This window comes from Gymnodraco acuticeps, unplaced genomic scaffold (assembly GCF_902827175.1).
Source record: "Gymnodraco acuticeps unplaced genomic scaffold, fGymAcu1.1, whole genome shotgun sequence".
Lineage (NCBI taxonomy): Eukaryota > Metazoa > Chordata > Actinopteri > Perciformes > Bathydraconidae > Gymnodraco > Gymnodraco acuticeps.
Window position 1 is genome coordinate 453,426 of NW_022991645.1, and position 14,539 is coordinate 467,964.

The following is a 14,539-nucleotide window of genomic DNA, read 5'->3' on the forward strand; positions in this document are numbered from 1 at the left end:
CTGACGCCTACAGCTGCTGCTAAATACTTCACTTACACATCGAAATATCTGACCAGAGTACTGTGGTACCAGACTAGATGTTAGCAATACTAGAAGATGATGTTCCGAGGAAACAACTACCTTCTCGTTGTAGAATTTAAGATTAAAAGCAACAGTCTGACATGTTGGACCGTCCTCTTGTTCTCCCTCTAAACTAAGGCTATGTTCATTAGCTTTTTATGGAAACATACCTTCTCAAATCTATTAGGGATAGCTTTCAACATTTATAAGTAACACAGGTTATATATAAATATTACTTAGTTTAAATGAAGAAAAGGGAACATTTTGGGAGTTTAGAATTTTAGCCAATTGATGTTGTCTTTTCAACCAGTTAGCTGTTAAAGCTAAAGTGTTGTTGAAGGGGTTTTTCCGTCAAAGAAGCTAGGCTAATAGATTCCTTTCAGTCTTTGTGCAAAGCAAGGCTAACCAGAGATGAAACTGATATCTGAAACGACTAAGTGAAGATCCCTTTACTTTGTCTGTCTGTCTGTCTGTTGCTTTTATGGACGTCTACATCTAGAAAGCCAATATATAATCTCCACGGATCATTGTTATTATAACTTTTCTGTCCATGATAACATCATGTGGAAGACACTGTATCTGTTGCTGGGGCCACAGGGGATCTCCAAGCCCACCAAGTCCTGAGAATCATCTCCATGGAGACACATTAGCATTAACATTTATATAATGTTCTCTTTTGTGTGTCAGTATGGATTTATTACTGGAAGAAAAATGTGTTTGTATGAGAAATGAAAAGTTTATCAAAATATAGCACTTTTTATGAGAACCGAATAATTCAATCAAAAACTTTAACTAAACTCTGTGATTAAACAGAAAATGGATGGAAAACTTCAGGATATGTTTTGTATACATACTGTAGGGAAACTTTATCACATCAAACAGTGTCTCTATTACGGATCATTGTTTTCAATGTTCAGTTTGGTTTTTGTTTAATATCATTTTCAAAATAAGAAACTTAAGATTTCTCTGAAAATGTTGAACAATAAACCAAGGACATATTCCACAGAAGAAAGACGTGTGTAATCTGATAACGTAGTATTTTTAAATGTGTAGAAGTCTGGGACTGCAATGTTAGTAACATTTTTCAATTAAATTGAAATGAAATATTATATTTGTGCCAAAGATGTAGAAGATATTTTAAATTAAAGTCCCACATTTCCATTACCATGTTTGAAAATACAGTGTTCTTCCATTTTGATGACTAGTTTTCTTATCTATAATAGCTGTTTCTGTTATAGTGTTGGAACAATCAGTGGTGTTAAAGTCTACACTCTCCCTTCTGGTGGCTTCCATATTTAAAGTAGCTCTTCCTCTGAGGCAAACACTTCACCAGTCTTGGACCACAGAGGAGATGCTAAGCTAACGTGAGCAGAAGTGTCAGAGAAAACATATTTCCCCTCTGGATTATAAAGTTGTCTCTGTGTATGACTGCACCAGCACAGGTTGGATTTACATGTGACTCCATGTTGATAGTGTTTTGTTTTTAGATGTTATTCTGAGTTGGTAGTGTGTTTAGTAACAGAGTTTCTGAACCTTTCTGTCTGGGGATGCCATGTACAAGTATTTCCATTGTTGTGGTTAGCACTAGCTAACTAAAACGTATTTGAGACCGTTGGATGGATTTGACATTTTGCCATTCATGTGACTCAGATGATGAATCCCACAGACTCTATGGTGTCACCATGAGGTTATGGTTTGGGCTCAAATAGTCCATCTATTTTATGGATAAGATGTAGTTCAAACATTCACGCTAAAATGTGTTATAGTTGTCGAGTTAAAGATGTTTTGGTGTCACATGTTTCTCAGGATCACATCTATGGCCCCCGACCCCAAAGTTAAGAAACTCTGTTTAAGGTATTAAAGTAAGACACACAGACATCGGCATGTACCGGTTTCACCCACAGGAAGTGTGTGTATTTTGACACCGTCTGATGCTGTTGCACGATGGAAAGTTCAGAGTTCTTGATCCACAATTATTCGTAGTCCAAGAGTCAAAAGAGTGTGTATGCATGCAAAGTGTGTGTGTGTGTGTGTGTGGGTGTGTGTGTGTGTGTGTGTGTGTGTGTGTGTGTGTGTGTGTGTGTGGGTGGGTGGGTGTGTGTGTTATGACAGGATGTCCAGTGTGACGGTTCCTCTCTGTCTCTTCAGGATGCTGACGGCCTGCTCGTGCGTGGCCCCCTGCAGACTCTCTCCATTCACAGACAGGATCTGGTCTCCTCGCTTCAAACGCCCGTCCACAGCCGCCGCGCCCTGAAACACACCAACACACCAACACGTTGCATTAACAGTGTTGGGGAGACACTCATTACATACTTCCTTCCTAGTTTTTCATTGGTTCTCATCTGTCCTGCCTGGGACCAGTGGGTAGTATGGGCAGTACAAATGCTGACAAGATGCCAGTTGTCTAGTCTAAAACATTACAAAAATGGATGTAATAAATTGCATTGCAATATCTGAAGAGCAGGGCGACAACACTGATTACGTTTGGCTGAATAACGTCAGTTAGCTTAGCATAATCAGACTTATAAATAACTCTAAAACCCACAGTTTTCTCCATATATGCAGACAGCAGTTACAAAGATGAATCTGTTTAAACTCTAATCTGGGAAGTGATGGATTAAATGGAACCTCGTGCTTTTGCTAAAGTCCAGACCTGTTAGCCTAGCTTAGCATGAAGACTGACAGCAGATGGAAACAGCTAGCCTGGCTCTGACTGGCTCTGACCTTGCTAAAGACCGTCTTGACGTAGATGGGCAGGTCTCCATGTGGACTGCCGAATCCTCCAACGATGCTGAAGCCAAGTCCCTCAGATCCTTTTGCCAGACTGATGCTGCGGGGCCGCGGGGCCCTGAGGAAGAGGGTGGGGGTGGTCAGATACACTGGGGCACTACAGTATTGTGTGTGTGTGTGTGTGTGTGTGTGTGTGTGTGTGTGTGTGTGTGTGTGTGTGTGTGTGTGTGTGTGTGTGTGTGTGTGTGTGTGTGTGTGTGTGTGTGTGTGTGTGTGTGTGTGTGTGTGTGTGGCTGTATGTGAGCTCACTCTGGCTCGGCTGTATGTGTGTCAGTGTTGGCTGACAGAATGGAGCCGCTGGTCAAACTCTCCACCTGAGTGGCGATGGCGCTGATGTTAGTGTCTGCTACCACCTGAGACACACACACACACACACACACACACACACACACACACACACACACACACACACACACACACACACACACACACACACACACACACACACACACACACACACACACACACACACACACACACACACACACACACACACACACACACACACACACACACACACACACACACACACACACACACACACACACACACACAGTAAGAAACATAGTGTGTCAGTAAACTGAATTTAACCGATTTCATCTAAAGTGGCTCTCCAGTGATTTTACAAGTTTAGAGCATTCTTCACAGCTTTACTATCCAGGAATCTATTAGGACATGTTTCAAAAGCATCTGTTCTTCATTAGAGGTCAGGTATTAAACTGTATTTCAACAATATATTATAGGTCTCAGATATATACAAAATATGTCTCTGAAGTGTTCTGCTCAAAACACCAAACAGATTGTAGCATGCCATAAACCCATCTGTTTCAGCCCTGTTCTAAAGCAGAGTAGCTACAGGGAGTGAGCTTTTGATATCATGGGTTTAATTACACATATGCACACTAAATGACTGCCATCGTGTCAGCAGCGGGGACCTTAGCTATATGATATTATTTCATATAGCTAAGGTCCCCGCTGCCAACACTCACGCATTGAGCGTGAGAGTCACGCAATTAACCAATATCTCACACCACAGTTGCCTTTCCTCACGTTAAGTTTTGGTCCAAAATAAATGTATATAAAAATAAAGTGAAGGAACAGCAAACCGAGCGGTCTACGAAATGAGTCTTCTGGCTTAGTTCAGTAAAGTTGGAACGATATTGGGAGATTCTGATTTCACGGATCAATAACTCATGAACAAAATGTTATTCAGACACAAAGTACGTCTCCTAAGTACCGTGGTAAGGTTGACAACGAATTACACATCACATCACATTTTGATCAAAAAAAGCCAATACGCGCCGTCCTCCAAGCTGGACACATTACATTGGTCTCTATCTGCAGCAGGAGAAGAAACGAGTGCTCGGGGACCGTCTGCAAAGTGCAACTCCCAAAAAAGAGAATACAATAATATTCAATCACTATTATACAGCTTATTACTACCAAACTCACCACACACATCAATAGTCTCCTGTGTGTCTTACTACACAGCAAGGGGTTTGGAAGAATATGCTTTTGAATAATTTTGGGGAATATTTATAATGTAAAATCTTCAATAAATATGGCATCATCTTAAATAACTTTACTATTATACAGTATATTTCTACCAAACTCACTATTTGCATTGTTGTTGTTAGCATCTGGTTAGCTAGCTGCGCTAACGGTTATTAAAAGCTGTTTCTAAAACAAGGAGAGGGAGAGCTCTCTCCTGTCAGACTGAGAGAGATAACTACAGCTCAGTGAGGTAAGGGACTCTCTGTTTAGATAGTTCACTTTAGTCTATCTCAGTGGGTCTCAAACGGTTTGGTCATCATTTATGAGAATAAATGAAAAACAGTTATGAAATACTATATGACAGTAAAACAAGAATACAGTTTAAAAGGTGAGTGATTTGTAAAATATCCATAAAGAAAAAGAAAATCTGTTTGCAGTTCTGTTTCATATGGATGTTGAGAGATGTATCCATAAATTCATTTTGCTCTCAAAGTGCACCAGGTTGAGGAATTTAACTTCAATATTTCAAAAAAAAAAAAATCTTCCCGGGGGAGCATGCCCCCGGACCTCCCTAGAGGGGGTGAGGACCCCCCCCCCCCCACGTGTAAAATAGCACTTTACCTCTGCTTACACCTATATGCCATTTTATATGCTGTGAGCTGATTATCGAGCCTTCATTGTAAGAGTCGCGGGTACACTGTGTATGTGCGTATTCCACTGTAGCGCCCGGTACGTTCATGGGAAACCCTAGTTTATACATGTTCAATACATTTGTAACACTGTACACATGAACGTTTGTTTTTTCGGTTCACCAAAAAAAAATCTCACTACAAGCTGAACTCAAATGTTGGCAACTCAATACACAATATCGGGCACAAAGTTTCATTCACTAATGAAAGTCAAACACATGTTTGTTTCACTGTTTTATTGTGTGCCTGTCGCGATAAGCAATTAAATGACTTATCGTACGATAAATCAAAATGAACTCGATACATTTCCATTTACATGAGGATGTGACTAGCAGTTTGAAAGGATGTACTTGAATTATTATTATATATTATCATTATGTCAGTGGTCTAAAATGGTCATACAATGGTGCCGACAATATTATCGTTTATCGCAATAATTTCCGGGAAAATGTATCCAACAAAATTAATTATCGTGAGAGGCCTGTGAAACACACACACACACAAAGAAATCTACAGACTTCAAACTGCCTAACATATAACATACTCTGACTCTATTTTGGCCTAGTTACACAGGGGTCGGCAACCCGCGGCCCTTTAAGCCCTCTACTCTGGCTGCCTTGAGCTTAGACAAAAATAAGAAGGAAATCAAATCAAAGTATTTGTAGGACTATTTATATTTTGTTGCATGGTTGAAAATGTTTCGTATCTTGTATTTTGAGGTGATACTGTGATACAAAAATAAAAAACAAAACGGTTTTAATTAGGTCAACTAAAATATGCGTCACATCCTGCTACGGTCCCGCGCGAGCGCCTTTTCTTGGAGGCGTATAACCTGACCCCCGGCTCGATGAGCGAACTATGGATAAATCAAAGAAAAGTACCGGAGGAACACAGGATTTAATTCTGTGTGGACAGAGTTATATGCTTTCACAGCAAACGATGCTGGTTTACCGGTATGTTTGATATGTAGAGAGAAGTTGTCAAAGGTGCTGCAGCCTTTACGTATCGAGGAACAACACGGGAGAGGAAGACAGCTGACGATCTTCAGTCATAATTCAATGGGGTATGTCATTTATTTCAGAAAACACTTTTTGTTATTTTCCATGGAATGCTCTTAACATCCCGATAGCAATGAATATATTAAATGCTTTGACAATAAATACATACAAAAATTAATCTCTGGAAACCGTAGTACTGTAAAAAGCACGACCAATCCTCTGAGCCGGCCCGGCTAAAATAACTGGATGGCCTACCTGCCTGTCAGCCTTCCATCTGTGCACACACTTATCTCGTGCCCTCATTGGTCATGTGCGCGTTCGTGTGTGTTCGAGGAGGGACTCTGTAAGAAAGTCTGAAGGAAGAGGCATATTTTTTCCGGTTGTGTACTTTCAAATTCTAGCGCACTCGAGCTGGTTTATCCATTCTTACCTACCCTACCTTTAACTCTTTTTAGGGTGCAGCTATATGTTTTATTTATTTCAAAGTGGGCCCATTTTAATAATATTTGTTTTCCTTCAAATGTGCAGAGGACTCCCCAAGTGCTGTGTTTAATTTATTTTAAAGTAGGCCTGTGTATTATTTTTAATTCTCCTTATAAGAGTTCTTTGTTTCTTACTAGAGGTTAACAGTTTTATATCATGTAATAAATAGCCTAATAAATGCAAAAAAACTGTAGTTTTTGTCTGATATAACAATAAAAAACTATGAAATATGTTTTGCGGCTCCAGACAAAAAAATGTTTTGGAAAAAGGAGCAAAATGGCTCTTTTGGTCAAAAAGGTTGCAGACCCCTGGCCTAGTAGAACAATAAGCAGCAGACTTTTACTTTTTTATCATTTCTACTGGATCTTAGATCTGCGCATGCGCAATACGGGTCGGGGATTGACCAGACACACAGAGCGGCTGCGGGGGCTTACAGTAGTTGGTTTGTTGCTAATGTATGAGGTGTGAACTATGAACTTTTACGTCGCGTATGAACCAAAACCTTCTCGCCCGTTTTTTGATCAGCGTTCACATACTTGGATCAGGACGGAAAGAGAGACAACCTTTTTTGCTGAAACTTTCTGATTGTCTTAACACACAGTGGAGATGTATTTTAATACATTAAAAAAGTGCATTTTGCACAATAGGGTTTAAACTAGTTTATTTTACAGCAGTGCTGCTTTGTGTTTGTTTTTGGATTAAGTGTAAAGTACCACACAATGGGAGGTTGGTGTAACACCGGCAGTGTTACCTTCAGGCTGATTTTTCCGTAGCTGTTCTTCAGCATGGTGACGGCCTCGCTGTGCGACAGACCGTCCACAGACTGACTGTTAATACTGACGATCCTGTCCCCCACCTGAGCACACACACACATACGGGCTTTCTTATTTTATATGGGTATTATTGTGTGTCATTGATACAAAAATAACAAATCCTAACACACAGCCAAAATGATCTTAGTCTACCTTTAGTTTGTGCGTTTTGGCAGCGACACCGTTGGCCTGAATCATGGCGATGAAGATGGGTATGTCACCCAGCGGGCTGCCCTTCCCCCCCGCTATGCTCACCCCGAGAGAGTCACTGACAGTCTGAGGGGTAAGAGTGAGAGGAAACGTCGACATAATTGTAAAGACTTGCTTCTGATGACGAGTGCTAATCTCCCCTCAATGATTTCAGCTTCCTCAGGAAGTGCCGGTGTTACACCATCATCTCGGTATCATATTGCGGTTTTTTTAACCTGTTAAACCCCAAAGTCCCGGCGGGTACTTTACTTTTTTTTTTTACGACAGTGTCTCAGGGGATCGTAATATTTAAGAACCTATTAATGTGTTATACCAGATTAACGGAAATAATCTCAGCTAACTGACGATACAAACCATTTTATACCAAAACAAAACAAAAGAAGCATCTAAATGACCCCTGAGCGAAAAATGCTAACGCACTTTGGCACAGAACTCAAGATAAAAGTACCCTTATTATTACTTATCGTAGCTGCATTTACAAGATATCCGATTAAAGCTGAGGTTCCACAGATTATTTAGGTATATAGTATCATCACTGAGTGATCTGAACTCGGACAGGGGAAGCAAACACAGACATCACAACACGTACCTTTACGTAGCTTCGAGGGGAGATGTCTCACCGTAGCTGTCATTCTGATCAAAAGACGTGTTTAATGGCATTACAACGAGAAAGAAAAAACGCGGCTGAATCGGTTAATCCATAGGTTTTTAACGTCTCTGTATAAAAAAATGATTTAATTTATAATCCATAATTCCATTTTTATGTAAATATCGCAGAGCAAAAGTTAGCTGCTAATGGTAGCCACCAGAGTGGCTGCTGCTTCCGGTCTCGGCAATGCGGAAGTCTCTCACACACACATTACCAAATAAGGACTGTGTGATTTCCCCTCGATTCCATTGGCTCTGACGGTCAGAAAGAGATGTCACATGTCAAAATCCAGCAAGGTGGGCCAGAGATATGGAAAATCCACCTAAATGGCCCCAAAAGAGGGTTTTTTGGTGCTAAATCTGTCTAAAAAGGTCAAATATCAGGGGAAGTTCTACACACACCAACACATGAACAAATAAGGAGTGAGAGTGACGACGCGTAGCCAAAACCGGAAGCTGCATACCACCAAGGTGGCTACCATTAGCAGCTAACTTTTGTGATCCGATTTTTACATACAAATGGAATTATGGATTATAAACAATTGCTTCAAAGCCACAGATACATTATCAACCTATGGATCAACCGATTCAGCCGCGTTTTTTCTTTCTCGTTTTAATGCCATTGAACACGTCTTTTGATCAGATTGACAGCTACGGTGAGACGATCTCCCGTAAAAGCTCCGTAAAAGCTAGGTGTTGTGATGTCTGTGTTTGCTTCCCCTGTTGCGAGATCAGATCGCTTAGATACTATACTTAAATAATCTGTGGAGTCTCAGCTTTAATTGGATATATTGTATGTGCAGTTTCGATAAGTAATAAGGGTATCTTTATTTTGAATTCTGTGCTAAAGTGTGTTAGCATTTAAAAAAAAAAAAGAATAAAACCGCACGTCCCTGCGGTGTGAATACCGCGCATGCGCATACCGCGGTTATCGCCATGACACGGTATATCGTTCAGCCCTAATCTCCATCACATTTTGTATCATCCTTTCACTCTGTTGGAGCCGACACCTTTGGGTCAGTTTGTTGGTTGGTTGGTCAGAATGCTTTAATAAACAAATGAGACCTTAGATATAAATTATGGTGTTACTTTCGTTATATGAGCAAAAAACTGGCTTTTCAATCAGTGTAGGAGGTAGCGGCCAACACACTCTCACTCCATAATCGTCCAGGAGCGACGTTTGGTCAGTGTCCGTGGCGTGCAGTTGTGACGCTCCTAGTCTCCTTCAGCTTCATAAAGGGACGCAAATAGCTTTCAACTGATTGCAATGTATTCTCATCTGCGGCGGGATTTGACGCTCATGGAAGCACGGCATTCGTTTGTGTCGGCTGCCCTTAAAGGCAATGTGAGCGTCCATTCCCATTGGATAACGGAGAATTGTACACCCGGAAGTAAGTATTCCCCTTACTGTCGATTGATTTTACAGTGATATCTGCACTACTCATCGACTAAAAAACACCAGATTATGCTTATTAATTACACAACATTGATTGGTTTAAATTGTGTGCAATGCTTTTGTATTTTTCCCCTTCGATTCGGAGTAAAGGATGGCAGAAGACACTACACTACCCAGAATCGCCAGCTATCGTTTAAGACTACACCATGTGCTCTGTTTGACAAACCCTGTTTTTTTTCACCATTAATTCCAATGGCTGGCGTCTATGTCACGTGATCTTCAAATTTCTCCCTGCAGAAAAAAAAAAACATGGCCGACCTTCGTTTTATTCTCGGTGGAAAATGCCTATTTCAAAGTTATTTTGGCCATTAAAATGCGTTTTGATGTCATTTGATGCAAGAAATATGAGTTGTTATTTCAGATTATGTGTGCAGTGGATGTACATAATCTTTAGTTTGCTCGTTATTACAAAGATTACTTCAGGAAATTGCGTCCATAGAACGTTTTCATTGTTACCAAGGTGGTTGCTAGGGACGCTGCTATCAATATTATTTCTGTTATGTAACTGTTTAATGGTGTTATCTTTATTGCTACCCCCTTCCCCATCAATGTATAGTGTTGGTCCACAGCGCAAACATATTAGTTTAACAAAATCCGCATCTAAAGATACGTTATTTTCCCCTGTGCAATTCCAGTCTCACATCTCACAGCACATCGTCATTAACAAATACCGGAAACAGACCGAAAACATTTAAAAAAAAAAAAATAATACTTTATTCCGAGTGTGCTTGCTTTTCTCTTTGAAAGTCATCACATAACGGCATTGTAATACACGGTTCAGCTGCATTAAATATTACATATCTGCCGTAGTTCTGTATTTATAGAGCCCTGATGAGAAGACTTCTAGACAAACATGAGGAACTGAAAACGTGACGTGGATCATAAATATATCAGCCATTAAACAACATCTTACATTTATTTTCACACAATACGTCTCCTTGCAGTATCAACACTAATTCGGCTGACTTTTATATTTGATCCAATTGGTAGATAGGCTGTATTTACACCATAAAGGTGCACAGCTGATATAAAGGGACACCTAGTGGTTAAAGCATGTTATTGAATTTCATTATTTGTATTATTAGATAAGATAAGATAAAATTGACTTGTATTAATCCCTCGTGGGGAAATTGTTGTAGATATGAATAGGATCCCTATAAAGTATATTCATTACTCGTTATTCTCTACTAATAGTTAATTAAAGACTGTATATAATGACTATTTTGCACATCCCTTTCAAGATTTCAAGATTTTCTAAGGTTTATTGACATATCATATTCACAAACGGTGTAGTTATGCATTGAATGAAAAACTTGGGTCGCAGGTTCCTCAATAGTGCATTACAAGACATCTATCAATATTTGTGCTTACCTCCAGCAATGTTAACTATGTTGAAGCACTTATTTTAACTGATATTATACATAATGTATTATACTCTTATAAGATGTATGTAGATATTTCATCTCCGACCTTGTCAGGTATTGAACAATCAATAAATAAAGAACACAGAATTGTTAAATATAAAACACAGAATTTGTGTGATTATACTAAATGATGTAAATAAACACCACTGCATATTTACAACTGTTACACATGCTGATGTAACGCAAATGTTTCCGGGTCATTCCAGAATTGGAGGACATTTCATGTCCCCCATATAAAAAATCTAATAATCCATGCCCAAAATGCTAAAACATGCACTTGTTGTGTTAAACATACTTGTATTGAGACAAAATGTATATAAAGTTGTAGAAAAAGTGGTTTCAAAATATTATTTAAATGATCAAATAGCTCTCGAACATACTCTAAAATGGCATTTTTCTCTTGTCCCCCGCTTCTTGGTGACCAACAAGTTATGTCAAATATAACATTTAAAATAGGGATTTTATTTACTTTTTTTGGTATTATACTATTGATATATGTCTCTTGTAATGGTAAAATCAATTTGTTAAATCATAAACATATTTTAGATAACAGTAATTTTGCACAGAAGGTGTGTCCCTCAACATGCGTTCAACCCTGTTACCCAAACCTTTTTAGATTGGCAGAGGAAGTGAACAAACTGTAAGTCAGATGACACAGTGGAAAGGACATCAGCAAGCCATGTCCTAGTGCCATGGGTAGACCAAAACTAAGTCCTCTCTTTTATTTTTCATATTTTTACAATCTTTTCAGTCTTAAAAGAGTGTGGCACTCTGACCCACTCAACCCTGTTACTGATATTATCAGAATAAAGCATATTAATTTCAAAGTTATCTTTCTTGCATTAGATACAAGTTTGTCCTTGCCTTGAAAGTAGCATTACATGCTACATCTAGCAATACTTCCTGAGGTTAAAGCTCAAATTAGCATTGATTTTCAACCCTGTTACTTTCAACCCTGTTACTATGATTAGAGTAACAGGGGTAATTCTTCATTGGAAAATATTAATTTGATGCCTAGCTGGGCAAATCACTTTTTTTGATGGTTTATTATCTGTTTTTCCTAAATACATAAAAAAAAATTATAAAATAAAAGGTTCATTTTTCAAAAATGTTGGTGTCTAAATTGTCCTCCAATTCTGGAATGACACTTCCAACTTGGGATCAATAAAGTATATCTTATCTTAAGCTGATCGATGGCTACTGCCATATTTGCAAAATTTGCCTCTGAACCTTGACAAGTGCATGTTTCAGTCTTATCAATTCATGTAATGTAATGTAATGTTATCAATTAACAACAGGAGGGGTCACAAACATAAGACCAGCTGTTAAATAAAGCTCTTCTGACCTTAGCTGGCATGTGGGTATATATATTAATGCTGCCCATTATGGGCACAAGCAATTTTCACCCATTTATTAATTATATGTTTTAAATTTGAATGTTTCCTATCCCCTAAACCTCCAGGGATGTACACAGTTTAATACTGGCAACTTCTTATTATGGGAAATACGAAAACGTCTTTTAAAACTACAACTCCCAGTAGAGACGTGCCATAGATAGAGAACATGTTGCGAAACACAATAGCCAGCATGTGTAGTTCTGGGGACGGGGTGGGGGAGGGGGGGACGCGGTGGACCCGTTCAAATCCAGTTTTGGACAGTCTGCCGTGGTTCCATCCCATTTCAAGTGCTGTTCGATGCTCGGCGTAACCTTCGGAGCACACTCTCCAATCACAGAGCTTGAGGACTATCACGGGGTTTGTCAAGCGAAGCGGAGAGAATACTTACTTCCCGGTGTAATATTCTCTAAAGCAAATGAGCTGCTCCGACCCTCGGTCCTGACGGACTCCAACTTGTGTTTATCAAACAAATAAATAAACACAAGGATAATTATGTGTTATTGTTGAGTAAATGGAGAATTGCACAGGGGAAAATAACGTAGGCTTTCTATGCCACAATTTTAGATGCGGATTTTGTTAAACTAATACATTTGCGCTGTGGACCAACACTATACATTGACGGGGAAGGGGGTAGCAATAAAGATAACACCATTAAACAGTTACACAACATAACAGAAATAATATCGATAGCAGCGTCCCTAGCAACCACCTTGGTAACAATGAAAACGTTCTATGGACGCAATTTCCTGAAGTAATCTTCGTAATAACTAGCAAACTAAAGATCATGTACATCCACTGCACACATAATCTGAACTAACAACTCATATTTCTCGCATCAAATGACATCAAAACGCATTTTAATGGCCAAACTAACTTTAAAATAGGCATTTTCCACCGAGAATAAAACGAAGTTCGGCCATGTTTTTTTTTTCTGCAGGGAGAAATTTGAAGATCATGTGACATAGACGCCAGCCATTGGAATGAATGGTGAAAAAAAACAGGGTTTGTCAAACAGAGCACATGGTGTAGTCCTAAACGATAGCTGGGGATTCTGGGTAGTGTAGTGTCTTCTGCCATCCTTTACTCCGTGAAGGAGGTAGGGGCACGTGAAGGAGGTAGGGGCACGTGTAGGAGGTAGGGGCACATGTAGGAGGTAGGGGCACGTGTAGGAGGTATGGGCACGTGTAGGAGAGTGGTCATTTGTGCATATCGTTCCAGGTTGGGCTGACGGGATTGGATATGCGATGGGTCTGGTGGATGTTTGTTTTAAACACCCTCACCACTGCATCATTGCTTTAATATATAATCATTTGCATGTTTCAATATATTTGGTGTAATAAAAGCCTAATTGTTTATTTTCTGCAGCTTTGAGACTTGTGGAAATGATATAAATATATCAGGTTGGCTTAGAGTCTGTTGTTATAATTTCAGTACAAAAACATTGCTTAACAGTGATTTATTTAGTGCAAAAAGCTTTTTAATTTAATTTCTGCTACTGTAGTTGGTAGAAGGCCTTCGGTGGCCGATGTAATTCATCCGCATCTGTAATTGGCACTAAAAATGTTTTTATCATACTTTCTCACAAGCATTATTTCCACAGGTAGGTAGACTGTTAAACATTGTGCCATCATATAATTTGGACAGGGTCACATATTTTCAGTAGACCTGATAAGCATAGATGTTGGATACACTATAATATCTAATGGCGCGTTTCCACTGCAGGCCTCGCTCGGCCTCGCTCGGTTTGGTTAGGCCTTATTAGGCCCGGCTCACTTTAATGCTGCGTTTCCATTACAGTTTAGGAACTGGGGCAGTTACTATAGTAACGCAGTGTAGGCGGAGCCGTGACGTCATCTTCAATGAGAGCCCCAGAAAAACAACACAGCCGTTAGCTCTTAGCACTCGGAGCTCACAGCTCTTCATATCTGTTCAGAAACTTGACAAAAGTTAAACAAGTACAAACCACAGACTGCCTGTGTCATGGCGAATACAGTCGCAGGTTTATTTATGTCTGTATAGGCCGTTGTTGTGAGTGTGGACGGTCGGAGCATATATAACGTTAGCTTAGCCAAGCTACA